This window comes from Oryctolagus cuniculus, chromosome 13 (assembly GCF_051225735.1).
Source record: "Oryctolagus cuniculus isolate XC-2025 breed Fujian yellow rabbit chromosome 13, ASM5122573v1, whole genome shotgun sequence".
Lineage (NCBI taxonomy): Eukaryota > Metazoa > Chordata > Mammalia > Lagomorpha > Leporidae > Oryctolagus > Oryctolagus cuniculus.
This window is the reverse complement of record NC_142879.1, coordinates 103,465,871-103,480,632: the sequence shown is the minus strand read 5'-3', so window position 1 is coordinate 103,480,632 and position 14,762 is coordinate 103,465,871. Positions and strand designations below refer to the sequence as shown.

The 14,762-nt window shown below is 48.3% G+C and overlaps 1 protein-coding gene across 1 annotated transcript in view; it reads left to right on the top strand.

The window, feature by feature from the left end:
- Positions 1-9,410: 9,410 nt before the first annotated feature.
- The window catches only part of ZNF438 (zinc finger protein 438), a 154,911-nt gene continuing 149,559 nt past the window's right edge, over positions 9,411-14,762 (top strand). The window contains exon 1 of the mRNA XM_089311883.1: positions 9,411-9,507. The gene's annotated coding sequence lies outside the window, so the exon portion shown is untranslated. The remainder of the gene's footprint in view (positions 9,508-14,762) is intronic.

Sequence of the window (14,762 nt, the reverse complement as noted above, 5' to 3'; positions counted from 1 at the left end):
GAGGTTGGGACTGCAAGGTGGCATGATTAAGGAGCAACGTGGAAAGAGCCTGAGTCCCTGCCACTTGCCTGAGCAAACTGAGCCTGGACCACCTATGTCCTGACACTTTTACACACATTCATTCATATTAAAGTCTGTTTTTTGGTCCCTGTCAAATGCAACCAATCTTTTGCCAGTATCAATAATATCAATAGCAGTACCTATTCTATTGCTAAAGTGAATTTTACTGGAGTAATACATTACCCACTTTTTATGTGGCCTCTGCACTAATTTAAAAGTGACTCTTATTACCGTCAGAGGTATGGGATAGAACATGGCTGTGAGTTCCTGCTGGGTAGGAGTGCGGGTTGTCTGAATGCCATCCTTGTAAGAGCTACATATGCTGGATCATGCTGGCAACTCAATCCCCTATTTTTTATTTCATTTTTTTTCTTAAATATGTGTCCCTTTTGTTTGAATCTCAACAGGCAACATTAATGGGTAATTCACCCATCTCCAGATCATGGGGATACAAATTGTGGAGAATCTATATGGAAAGGGAATGCGTAAGTGTTTAAAACTCATGAACTCACACAGCATGTGACTGATTTTCTGGGAGAGCTGCACATTCGGCAGATTTTATGATCCTTCTTGCGTCAAAAGCACAAGTGATGAAGCCCCTCACTTTAAGATCCATCATGGGGCCAGCACTGTGGTGCAGCGGGTTAAGTCACAGCCTGCGAAGTTGGCATCCCACTTGGGTGCTAGTTTGAGTCCCAGGTGCTCCACTTCTGATCCAGCTCTCTGCTATGGCCTGGGAAAGCAGCAGAGGATGGTCCAAGTGCTTGGGCACCTGCCACCCATGTGGGAGACCCAGAAGAAGCTCCTGGCTCCTGGCTTCAGACTGGCCCAGCCCTGGCCTTGTGGCCATTTGGGGAATGAATCAGGAGATGGAAGATTATCTCCCTCCCTCTCTCTCTCCCCACACCTCCCAGCCCTGTAACTCTGACTTTTGAGTAAAAAAATAAATCCTTTTAAAAAAATTTAAAGGCAACTGGATCTGAATTTGTAAAATCAGATTTTAATTCATTTGGCCCAAATGTAACTGTCTTCAAATCGCCTGCACACAATGGAGAGGGTGACTAATATATGACACATGCTGAGTTAATGACCAAGGGAACTATCCCAGACCTTTAGGACCAGACAGAACTGGACTAGGCTGAAGCCTGGAGAAACTGTGACTTCTTCCAGGGTCTTGGGGGCAATCAAGGACTCTCTGGTGACTACAGTGATGACTTTTGGCATCCAGATTCCACTACCCATCACCCATCACCCCATCACACAGAGGACATTCCTCCTTTGACCGAATTCAAGAAATCTGTCAAACACCTTTTATATGCCAGGAAATGTGCCGGGTGCTGAGGACAAAAAAAATGGAGTAAACCATAGTCTCAGTTACAAATAATCCATAGCTTACTGGCGGAGAGGGAAGTACAAAGATACTGCAATACACTACGTGGGATTCAATCCAAGACGCCATTAAATATGGGGAAGTCCATCACTGATGCCCAGCCCATTTGGTTCCTGGGGAGGACCCTCTTCACTGGCTCACAGACTGCAGCTTTCTTCCTGTACTCTCACAGGGTGGGGAGCGAGAGAGAGTTCTGGAATCTTCCTCTTTTCAGGAGGACACTCACCCCACTGCAATAGGGCCACATCCTCACAACGGCATTTCCCTCTCCTTCCCAGAGTCCCAGTGTTCACATACAGCCATACTCGGGGTTAGGACTTCAATACTTGCCTTTGGGAGGGGGCAGATGGTTCAGTCCGTGGTACTGACCTGGGGCGTGTGGCTCAACTCCATGTTTTCTGTCTCATCTGTAAAAGAAGATGACAGAGTAGCTACCCACATAGCTCTTGTGAAGTTCAAGTACTCCACATACAGTGCTCAGCAGTGCCTTAGATCTGGCCCATGCTCAGTACAGTTATCAGCAGAGGTAATTCTAAGATGGAACCTGGACTTGAAGAATGAACAGGCCTTCTCCAAGTGGCAAAAATAGGTTCCAGGGGAGAAGAGAATATACCAAGGGCTTGAAGCTTGATTCTGGAACATTTTGCTTTTCTGCTCCATTGTATTAGGTGGGGGTTTTCTCCCCCCTTGAGGAATTGTAAATCTCTTTGACACCCTCTTTTCCCTCCTGCATCTTTCCCTCTGTCCCCCAATGCCTCCCCATCCCAAAGGACGTTGGTTCCTTCCGCTTCATTCTCAAGAGCACACACCTGCCCTGTAATTGATCACAAATGGGATCCTCCGAGCCGGGATCTAAGTTCTTTGTCTTTACACTTCTCTCCCCCACCTCCTACCCTTTCTTGTAGTTACGGTCAGCCTTTGTCCAACATCTTGCATTGAAGAGAGTCCACTGCTACCTCCAGTTTCTTGCGGGAGACTGCATGCAAATAAGTCTCCAGGTGGTCTGCCCTCACTTCCCAGAGTTCCCAGAGGGTTAACACCCTATCAGGACATTCAACAATGTAACTGTTAGTGAGTCAAATCTCTGAGAGATCCGTAGAAGTTAATGAGTACTCGATGCATGACAGAGCCAGCCTGTTCAGTGTTTTGCTAGGTTATGCTGCTGTATTGTCATTCAAAATCATTTTACTCCTAAAGGCCTTCTCTTCTCAGTATGATTGCTATTGACATAATGCCCCAGTTTTAGAAAGCAACTGACATCTTGAATAAGAATCCAGTCTTGGAATCAGAGTTCATCCACCCATTCATTCGTCCTCATGTATTTATCGAGTGTGTACTTAAGGTAGGGTACTCAACTGTAAGTAGAGGATTCAAGCTTGAACCAGACCAACACCGTCCCTACTCTGGCAGAGCTTACACTTGGGAGAAGCCAGGAGAGGCTTGGGCCAGGCTTCTCGGAGCAAGTTCCCACTAAAAAGGGATCACAAGGACAGGGAGAGAGGTAGGTGTTGTGGCACAGCAGGCTAAGCCTTTGATTGAGACACCTGCATCCCCTATTGCAGTGCTGAGCCCAGTTCCAGCTTCTCTGTTTCTGATCCAGCTCCCTCCTAATGCACCTGAGAAGCGACAGATGATGGCTCAGGTACTTGGGTCCCTATCGCCCATGTGGGAGACTGGGAGGAGCTCCTGACTCTCAGCTGTGGCCTGGTGCAGCCCAGCTATGGCTGGTGGGTATAGCCATTTGTGGAGTGAAGCAGTCGATGGTAGCTCTTTCTCTCTCTGACTTTAAAATAAAACAAATATATAAATAAAATCTTTTTTAAAAAAGGATGCAAAGAGTTAGCTAAGTAATGGAGTCAGGGAAAAGCAGTGATCAAATGAGATCCAAAACACTTTGCATATGGTGTAACTACAAACATGTAAGATTGTGCACTTGTTAAACACACAGCTCTCCTTGGCTTTCCAATTTGTCCCAGGTCTTCCTTCCGCAAAGCTCCTTATCTCTGCTCCATTGTGAGAACAAACTCCTTTTTACTCTGTTTAACTCTTTTTAAAACTTTACTTTCATTTATTTGAAAGGCAGAGGTAGAAATAGATCAATCTTCCATCTGCTTGTTCACTCCCTACATGCCTGCAACAGCTGGGGCTGGGCCAGGCTAAAGCTGGGAGTTAGGAATTTAACCCAGGTCTCCCATGTGGGTGGCAGGGACCCAAGTACTTGAGCCATCACCTGCCGCCTCCCAGGGTGCACATTAGCAGGAAGGTGGAATTTGGAGCTGAGACAGAACCAAAATCCTGGTACTCCAATATAGGATGTCAGTATTCCAAGCAACTTATTACCTGCTGTGCCAAACACCCACCCCTTTTCAAATCTTGATTTATACATATTTAAATAATTTATTTATTGGAAGTCAAAATTACAGAGAGAGAAGGAGAAACAGAGAGAGAAACTCTTCCATTTACTGGTTCACTCCCCAGATGGCTGCAATGGCCGGCGCTGGGCCCAGCCAAAGCCAAGAAGCAGGAGTTTCATTTCAGACTACCACGTGGGTGACAGAGGCCCAAACGCTTGGGCCATCTTCTGCTGCTCCTCTCAGGCCAGCAGCTGGGACAGGAACCAGAACCCATGTGGGATGCTGGCATCTCAGACAGCAGTTCAATGCCAGCTCCTATACATGTTCTTTACATTATTAATACACTCTGGGTTTGCGCTACAGGCAAAAAGCCTTCCTCAAATCAAGAGTGACTTGATTATTGTGTTGATTATCTGGGAAGTAATCTTTCAGACCAGACCTCACAGCTTCCAGAGTCAAGCAAGGGGGCTACAGAGTAGGATTTTGTTTTTCTTGGCCTTGACCCTGAAGGATGAACCATGCACATAGTTTAGGCAAGAGGTGATTACGATCGTGTTTACTCAACTGGTGTGAGTGAGATTCATAGTGAGAGATACATTTAACAATCTAACACAGAAGACACACAGATTATTCAAACATTAGTTTACCAAATTTTGGGGAAAAATTAACCCTTACTACATGTGATACAACCTGATAGTTTATATCTCGGATTCTGATTCGGGTTTTTGAGGGTGGCAGTTCACGCAGGGTCACACAATCAATTTGGCAAGTCTTGGTGAGCACCTGAACCATAAAATGTGATCCTCTTGGAGACAGGGAGGGAAAGAGTGGAGAAGAGGCCCAGACCTTGGGGTCTTTTGGAGCTAAAATGCTTATCTTAGCGATAGTCTACTTGTTATCTGTGGGTTGTTATCTGAAGCCCAGGCAGATCAGTGAGCATGGCTGTGGGGTCTGGAGTATGGGTGCAGGTCTTGCCACCGTGTGCCCTGGTCTCTGCACCATGGCTTGCCTCCTCTGAACAACACTAACACTCACCTCACCTACCTGCACGGATGACGCGCTTAGCATACAAGAAACATTCAAAAATTCGCCACTGTGTTTCTTTTCCCCATGTATTTTCCCCTTGTATTACAAATTCTCTCTTATTTTAGGTTCAGCTTTTCTCAGCTTGCTAAGAAGGAGCCAGGGATGCATTTTGTGCACCGAAAGAGAGGCGGTCAGACGACCAGGGGCAGCAGGTAGCAACCTGAAGGGACCGCTAGGGAGAAAACCCAGGGGCCAGGGTAGAGGTCTCACACCTGCCAAGGCCAAGGCCAAAGCTCGAGGTCTCGGGGTCTGACTGCCTCAGAGAAAGCGGCGCATCTCTCCTTGCACTTGCTCTCACAGCAACGCTTCTGACCCTAGTGTCTGGCCACTCATCCGGAGAAATTCCAGTGTATTCTGCATTGTCTCACTCATTTCAACTGGACATGCCCTCTGCCCGAGTACTGGAGGGTTCAACCCGGGACATCAAGAGGAAACAGAATGCTGAACCGAACACGGGAAGCACGGAGTAAATTCCCGTCTTTCGGAGGCGAAAGTCTCCCGTGTTAGAGTGTAACCCTCGTGGTCCGCTCCTGGGCTACTCCCACGCCAGTGTATCTCACCCGCGGGTTACTCCCAGAGGCGTGCAAACCATTTCACCTCCGCAAAATGCCAATTTGGGGGAACGACGCGCATGCGCACACTTTATAGGCACAGGAGTAAGGAAGACAAAACTGCAGGGTTTCTTAACACCGCGTGGGAAACCTCGGCATCGTCGGAAAGGGGAACCTGCCCTGAAACAGCACCACTGTCCAGGGCTGCCCCGCGGAACCCCTCCCGGCTGTTCACCCCGGTTTCACGTCCTTGTCTAGCTCCTTGCTCTTTCCAGCACCCCCTCCTTGGGGCCCGTGTCCCCCCAAGGCCTGCTTTTCCCGTTCTTTAATCCGCCCCCCCCCACCGCCCCCAGCTCCGGCATCTCCGACCGGGCGGGCCACTAACACAACCGGAAGTAGAGTTAATATTGCGGTTGGCGGTCCCTCGCGCCTTCATTTTCCCTTTTTATCCTCGGACCCTGCCAGGGAGCGTCACGTGAGCGGTGGGGGGGCAGGGAGAGAAAGTTTACACCGGCGACGAGCTGTCCACACGTGCTCAGCCGCCTCACAGGTTATTAAACTGCACAGCGGCTCCCCTGAGCCCAAACGGGAGAGATCTCCTAGGAACGGGAGAAGCAAAAAAAAAAAAAAAACCCGGGAAGGGGTCGCAGGCAGGGCGGAAGCGGTGCGCATGCGCGCGCGCCCCGCAGCCGGAAGGGCGGAGCCTGGAGGGCGGGCCCAGCCTGGGTGGGCGGGCCCGCGGCCGGGCGGGGGCGGGGCTGCTCGCAGCCAGGGGCGGAGCTGAGCCCGCCAGCCTGAGGAGCCGGTGGCACCTGAGGGAGCGCAGATGGCGGTTTCCACACGTGGCGCAGTTTTAACGAACATGTGAGGCGAGCAAAGGCAGCGCCTGTGGAAAAACTACTTCACACACGCGGCACCCTACTCCATCCCCCAGGGCGACGGCTTGGGGTTTTCTGTCGCCGCCCGTCGCTCAGTCCATGTCTCCCTCCTCCCCCCGGCCCCCAGGGCGGGGCTCTCGGGACAGGCGTCCGTGCGTGCGAAGCCCACCGGCACGCGGCCACAGCACCGTGTGCGCCTGCGCCTGGCGTCGCGCCGGGGCGGGGCAGCCCAGGCGAGGGCGTGTCTCCCGCGCGGCGCAGGGGCGGAGCCTCAGCGCCCCGCCCCGCCCCTCCGGGGACTGACCTGCCTGAGCGCCGGCCGGTGACGTCAGCCCGCCGTGACGCGCGCTGTGGGATAACTGTAAGTTTGTGAGGATCCTACAGCTTCCTGGGTGTGCGGGGCCCGTGTGTGTGTTCCTGGGCAGGCCAGGCGGCGGCGGCGGCTGTGGGGGGCCTTTGATCTCTGGGAGGCCGGGGGAGCCGCAGAACCTGGAAGGCACAGGTGCCCGCTCGGAGCCCGAGCGCGCCCTCCTGGCGGGAGGGAGCAGGGGTCAGGGGAGGCGAGGCCGCGCCCCGCGAGGCGGGGCCCCGCACCTTCTCCCCTGGGGCCCGGAGAGCCTCTGGAGAAAGTTCAAGTGCAAAGTCCTGCTCTGCGCCTTCCTTGATAAGGGGTCTTGGATTGCTTCTGGTCACCCCCTGGGCCTTGTGGGTGGACATGCTGAGCCCCGTGTGGAGGGTTCCCCCAGGGACTAAGGGATCCAGTGTCCCGGGTCAGCCCCTGGGCCCTGCAGGTGGACCCACTGAGCTCAGGGCGGAGGGTTCCCTCAGGGACTAAGGGATCCAGTGTCCTGGGTCAGCCCCTGGGCCCTGCAGGTGGACCCACTGAGCTCAGGGCGGAGGGTTCCCTCAGGGACTAAGGGATCCAGTGTCCCGGGTCAGCCCCTGGGCCCTGCGGGTGCACACGCTGAGCCCTGTGTGGAGGGTTCCCTCAGGGACTAAGGGATCCAGTGTCCCGGGTCAGCCCCTGGGCCCTGCAGGTGGACCCACTGAGCTCAGGGCGGAGGGTTCCCTCAGGGACTAAGGGATCCAGTGTCCCGGGTCAGCCCCTGGGCCCTGCGGGTGGACACGCTGAGCCCCGTGTGGAGGGTTCCCTCAGGGACTAAGGGATCCAGTGTCCCGGGTCAGCCCCTGGGCCCTGTGGGTGGACACGCTGAGCCCCGGGTGGAGGGTTCCCTCAGGGACTAAGGGATCCAGTGTCCCGGTCAGCCCCTGGGCTCTGCGGGTGGACCCACTGAGCTCAGGGCGGAGGGTTCCCTCAGGGACTAAGGGATCCAGTGCCCCGGGTCAGCCCCTGGGCCCTGCGGGTGGACATGCTGAGCCCGGGGTGGAGGGTTCCCTCAGGGACTAAGGAATCCACTGTCCTGGCTCGCCTTAGGACCTGGCGGGTGGCCAGACCGTGGAGGATAAATCCTTAGGTAACCTGCCTGCTGCCTCAGTTTCCTTTTTCTTTCAAGTGGAGGTAAAGCAGCCTCTGACCTAGTCCATGATGGCCACAGGACCAGAAACATGGTGAGGGGGCGTCAGAAAAGGCACGCTTGTAAACTTGCTGGGGGAGCTTTATAAAGAAATCGGGTACCCCCACCCCAGGAATGTGGTGACTGCTGGCCATTTGACAGAGGGTCTTGATCTTTCAATTTTGCCATCTCCTCACTTCTCACCACCACCACCCTACACTCCTTGCCATTGTGATCATGGACAACACTTGAGCTCGTGGGGCAGCTTGAATGATCGGTCGTGGAACTCTGTGGAACAGGAATCAAGAAATAACTGGTAGCATTTTCACGGTGTTCTTGGCAGTCATATCTGGGCCCCTCACCTTGTCTGGTTTTTGCAGACAAAGCTGTTAGCCTGCTGGGACTGGCATGTTCTGCTCATCACAGATATAGCACGTTTTAGGGCCCGTGCTCTGTCGACTTGGAATGTGCAGTCTTCCCTATTTGATTGCTTGAACCTCTTGGCTAACTCTTAGTACGCTACTGATGAGTTGGTCCTGTACTCTAACAGTTCTCCAACTCTGGGACACATTTGTCAGGAACTTTGAGGGGAGAGTGTTGTGCATGTCTCAGGGTGTATTTATACCACGAGGTTGCATTTCTGTAAACTGAGTTCAAGGGTGAATAACTTCTCATCCCGGGAGGGGAGAAGAGCTTTAGGCTCAGAAAGAAGTGGTTTTGATTTGTTTTTCCTCTCCCATTTGCTAGCTCTGTGTACAAAGACAAGTCAGCCAAAGTTGGATCTTTCTGAACTCTAAAATGGGAAATGGTACTTCCGCTGTTGCTCTGTCAAGGGTCAGATGAGATCCTGAAAGTGACAATGAAGTATGGTGTTGTTATGAAGAGAGTTGCATGGGTGCCCTAGCCCAGATGGGATGCGAGTGTTCAGGAGTTGTAGTCTGAGTCAGAACTAGAAATAGAACGGTCTGGAAGACAGGCTCCAACTTAGTGGTGCTCGTGTTACAGTGGGAAAGTAACAGAGTAAATGCATAATATGGTTTCACATAGTGATCGGTGCAGTAACATAAAGGGAGGTCAGCAGGCAGCAGCGGCCCAGGGAAAGTTGTTTTACAAAGGGCCTGTGAGGGAAGGCCATTCAGAGGATCTCAGTGGCGGGAAGAGCTTGGGAAACATCTCAGGAAACATCAGACAGCTGTGAACACTTCCATAGAGGCACATGTGTCAAGCACTGTTCTAGCCACTGAAATTCTATGCCAACCTTCTGAGTTAAGTACTCAGATCTCCATGCAAACTGACACACAGAAAAGTCAGACTTTGCTCAAAACTGCACTGGCAAAACGCGGAAGAGACCGGATGGGATTCAGGCAAGGGGATTTCTGAGTGTGTGCTTGTCATCGCTCTGCGTTCTGGTCTGCCTCAGAGCAGGGCCAGCACAGGACAGTGACGTGAGGTGGAAACCAGTCAGAGGTGCTCAGGGCAGAGCAAGGCAAGGTGAGAGTGTTCTGAGGGCAGCGTGGAAAAGGGAGAGCGGCTGCAGGTGATGGAGGCCGGGCGAGCCAAGGGGCGCCTGACAGGCTCAGGTGAAAGCTGTTGCTGGAACTGTGAGAGAGAGCCTGCGTCATCAAGGCAGTGGCGTCCGATCTAAGTTTCACTGCGTGGAAACTGAGTCCTGGGGTAGAGTGTGGAGTGAAAATGTGAAGATGGGGGTGGGGGAGTTGGTGCTGTACCCAGGGGGCATGATGATGGTGGCTTGGGGAAGGAGAGATGATTGTCAGTGGTGAGATTCCTGATCCTTGAAGCTGACAGGACTTGGGGATGGAGAGTGTGAGGAAAAGGGAGAGGTGTGATCTTGTCCCCTGGATCAACAAGGAGAATACTGGTGTTTACTGAGCGGGAGGCACAGACAGTGGGAGTTGTGAGGCAAACACTGAATTCAGTTTTGGACACATTTTAGATAATCTGTTAGGATACAGTCTTACTAATGCTAGCAATAACAGGAAGTACTATGAAAGCATAAACTGTTCCAGCGTAGGGTTGTAAGTACTTTCACATCTTAATTCACTTATTCCTGGTAATAACTATATGTGCTAGGAACTATTTATGGTCTCCATTTTACAGATGAGAAAACGGGGCACAGAGAGGTTCTAAGTGACTTGCATAAGGTCAGCCAGCTTGTAACGGAGCTGGGATTCCAACCCAAGCCATGTGGCTTCAGAGTCCATGCAGTTGATTCCTGAAACTACCTCTAAATAGACACGTCGAGTATGCATGAGTATGAATATGAAACTCAGAGCAGTGGCCCAGGTTGGAGCTACAAATTTATCTGTCTGTAGAGAAAGCCTGCTTTTGTTCATAAAAGCCTTAGCTGGCGGCATGAGAAAAGCTAGACAGTGCGTGGAGCTAGGCCAACTGATCTTTCGTTATATGATTGGCTTGTGGCAGCTAATGGAAGATCTTCCCCCGTGGCACCCCGGACTGTGGTTCTGTGAGGTTTCTGCCTCTTTTACTTTCCTGTCTCTGGTCCCTGTGCTATGCCTGTCACATAGTAGAGGTCAGGGATGACTTTATATGCCGGACATTTGGCTGGGTTTTGGAAGTGCAAAGATGAATAAAACACAGCTCTCTCCCTGGATGAGCAGAGTGTGAGGAAAAACTTGTGGGAATAAAACTGCAGTGGACAACATACATAAATACGTGCTAATTCGTTCATTGTGGTCGGCTGCACCTCCTCCCCTCCTGCCGGCCGATGACTTGAGAAATGGGGCATGAGTTGGGCAAAGGAACCAAAGAATGCCTAAACGATTGCAGGACGAGTTGGAGGTGCCCCAAGAGCCCTTTGCGCATAGGAATTACTCCCAATTGTGCATATTTTACTACATTTGCATTAGTTTTATTTGGCAATGATACAGTTTTCACCAAATGAAATAAATTCTCGCATTTGACTGTCCTTGTGGAGTGATGAGTTTTTCCAGTTCTATTACCTCGGTGTTGACAGGGCTCACTAGTGAAATAAGAGAGTTGGCTTGGAATGGTGCAGCTTGCATAAGAGAGGGTGATGGAGGGGCTGTGTGGAGCATTTAGACAGGTTTCCACCCGGCTTACGTGTCTCACACCGAAGTCTCACGTATTGGAAGAGGTTGAGTTTCTTTGCTGATCATCTCTTTAACATTTAGATTTTTTGTTTCATTTTGTTTTGATCCTAGAAAGATAACCTGGTGATACACATCATAGGTAGAATTAGAGATCAGATCTTTTGCATTTGGAATATTGTAGAATATAGAGACTAAAACAGCACATATGAAAATAAAAGATGAGTCTTGTTTCTATACTTTTTAGAGCATAATTCCAACACAGTTGTCACAATTTTATTATTACCTAATGTGAGTATTTCAAATTTTAGCCGTTAAAAGATGATATAAAATTGTGTCATTGTAGATGTCATGGTTCAATTTAGAGTTTTTTCCTTAACAATCGATAAAATCATGTTGTTTAACTTTTGAAGCTTTCATTGGGAGAGTTATCTGTGTGACCAAGTTCCTCATCATTCGGAACAGAACACTCCACAGATTTAAATGCAGAAAGGTGCCATCTCATTGTGTAGTACACAAAATTTTAAATCTGCTGTGGTAGCTTCTCTGTATTTAAGGGACTGGAGATGACTATTTATATCACATGCACGGTTAGCTCCCCTAATAACATCGGATACCTGGATATGGTAAAAAGTAGAACTGCTGACTAATTGTGTCTGGTAGCTTGCGGTAGAGCAGGTGGAATGGCCAGTCCTGTTTGAAGACAATAGAAGGCGCTCTGTCTAATACTGACCCTGATGAAATATAGCATTATAGTTAATGAATGAAATCCAGATTGCTTTAAAATTTTATATTTTCACTAGCAAATTTTACAGCTACTTTAAGTGTACTGATGGAAATATATGGAAACTATGTCTAGTGGAAAACAAGGTTATTGAGCTCAGTGATCATACACACCAGGCATTTAAATGTAATTCTTAAATTTCCACGTAAGGTAGTTACTCTTATTTTTGCACATTACCTTGAATTCACATATATTTGCAGTAATAGCTCCTCTGAATATATTTAATTAATATAAATTGTGCTACATTTTTACTCCTTTCATATTTGGTTGCTTAGAAATTAAAAACTTTAATTTTCTGTCTCCCCTCATAAACATGAACGGCTAATCATTTGGAAGTGGAAACTAAGCCTTAGTGACAGGTTAACCAACTTGTCACTTAACAGAACATCCGAAGTAATTCTTAGAAAGGGTTAAGCAGAAACAGCATGTTGATGAAGGGATAATGGAACTGTAGCTATAGTTCTTCATAAGATGTCACTATCGTATAAATCGCATCCCTTTCTTGGTTCACATTGCAGAACTGCTGATTTCAAGCTGTGTTGTAAGCCACCAATCTGTGGAGAGAAAAATGTGGGATAAATACTGCAATATAGGATGGGTCTAGCCAGTGGATCTCAAATAGGGATAATTTGGCTCCTCCAACCCACTCTGGGGACATTTGGTTGTCACAGCTGTGTGGAGGGGCCTTGCTCCCAGCATCTAGTGGGTTAATACCAGACATGTTTCTGAACATCCTGCAATGTACAAGGCCACCGCTTTACAGCGAAAAATTACCCAGTTCAAGATGTCAGTACCACTGATGTTGAGATCTCTTGTGTTGGTTTTTATCTATGAACTTTTTTCTTACTAAAATTAATTTAATTGGCACATTATATAATTCTGGAATGTAACAGGTTTGTAGTATGAATTTCCTTTGATTTTTGTACACACTGAATTAGCTATCTCACTGTGACATGATTGTTTACATCTTTAAAAATATTCTTTTCATGGGACCAGCGTTGTACAGTGGGTTAAACTACGCTTGCAATGCTGACATGCAGTATCAGAGTGCCAGTTCAAATCCTGGCTGCTTCGCTTCCAATCCATTTTCCTGCGAATGAGCCTGGCAAAGCAGTGGGTCCAAGTACTTGGGCCCCTGCCACTCATGTGGGAGACCCAGATGGAGTTCCTGGTTCCTGCCTTTGGCCTGGTGCAAACCTGGCTGTTGTAGCCATTTGGGGAGTTTGGATAGGACTCACTCATTCACTCACCCACCCACCCACCCACTCTATCTATCTGTCTTTGTCTTCTGCCTTTCAGGCAAATAAATAAATCTTTTTAAAAAAATATTTTTCACGTTAGTTTTCACATGTGGTTGTAACATGAAACAGGTAAGGCCCGCATTATCATCACTGTTTGACAGATTAGGATGCAAACGGAAGTGACTTTTCCATATGTGTTAGACAAGTTAGTGACAAAAGCAGGGCCTGGAAGTCTTGAAGCCTGGGACCCTTTTGGAGTTACCAGTTGTTGCTACCTCTTTAATCTTCCTGAGAGTTATCCATTCTGCTTTACAGGATATGTAAGGAAACTGGTTTAAAGATACTAAACCGCCTATTCAAGATCGCCAAGCTCACAGTGTTCCCCTGTCTGTAGAGCTACGCTCCCTTTCTGGGTGTTCTTCTCTAATCAACAGCTTTGTCAATTTCTGGGTAAATTCACCACCTGTGTGCCTAACCTGCCTCAGCAGATCTGTTAGCAGAGTCTAGCAGTCATGTTGCCATTTGAATCCATGGGTAATTCAGTGTTTTTCATCCTGCTCTGATTTGACGTGAGTAGAGACGTCCCTGGGCTTTGGTAAACTGTCAAAGAGCATGACTTTCTCTTTAGAATTTGTTCCTCGGGAAGTCTAAGTCCAAAAACAGACCACTGGGAGAGCTCTTGACTGTGAATGTTGCTGGCTATGGCAGATACACTATAGGCCTGGCTTTGCCAGTCTCAGAAGGGGGCAATTTGTGTTTGAGATTGGACTCTTGTACTCATTTTCTAATATGCTCATTTAAGTCAACTTTGAGGCTGTTCCCTTTAGTTTTTCTCTGTGCTGATGCAAACCTCAGGCTGACTTCAACAACAGGCAAAATGATATTACAGTCAGTTTTTATTTTCCTTCTAAGACATTTGGGGTTTATCTTACTTCAAGTGAGTGAATTTTTTTTTTCTGAGGTGATAAGAACTGGTGATGATCCCTTTTGTTGCAGATTGGGAAACTTGGGTTTATCAGTTTACAGAAATAAATCAGTTTCAAACATAGGATTTTGCATTCATGTTTTCAGATTTTACAAAACCAAGACAGATTGTTTTCTCCATTAGATTAAAAAGGGGGCCACCACTTGTGACTCTGGCATCCCATATGCTAACTCCACTTCTGATCCAGCATTCCTGTTAATGTGCCTGGGAAGGCAGCAGAAGATGGCCCAGGTGCTTGGGTCTCTGCCACCCATATGAGAGACCAAGATGGAGTTCCTAGCTCCTGTTTCAGCCTGGCCCAGATGTGGCCACTCTGGCATTTGTGGAGTGAACCAGTGGATGAAGAGCTCTGTCTTTCTCTATGTCTCTGTCGCTCTGCCTTTCAAATAAATAAATAGATTGGTCTTTAAAATATATATATACACTTAAATATTTGACCAAAAATAATTTTCTTTGAAGATGATTTGAGGATATTCAATTCTTGGTATACGTTTCAGTCGTTGGAAATTTTAATTTATATAACATGAATGGCTGGACTTGTTGCATTGATAGTGCCCAATTATGCATTTGGGATTGAGAGAGAAAGGTAGAGGACACCTTTGCTGGTGCAGTTGTATATTAGGCAAGAATGATTATAATTATATTGAAAAGGGGAAGATTCCCAACTTTCCATTAGGCCAGATTGTTATCACAAAAATGTTCTTTCTTACTTCCTTGAAGAAAAACATTAATATGTGAGTAACAGTAATATTTATTGTATTACCAAGGGAAGAAACCACAACTCAAGTATAGCTGAAGCACAGCTAAGGAGAGCCATGCCTTCACAACGT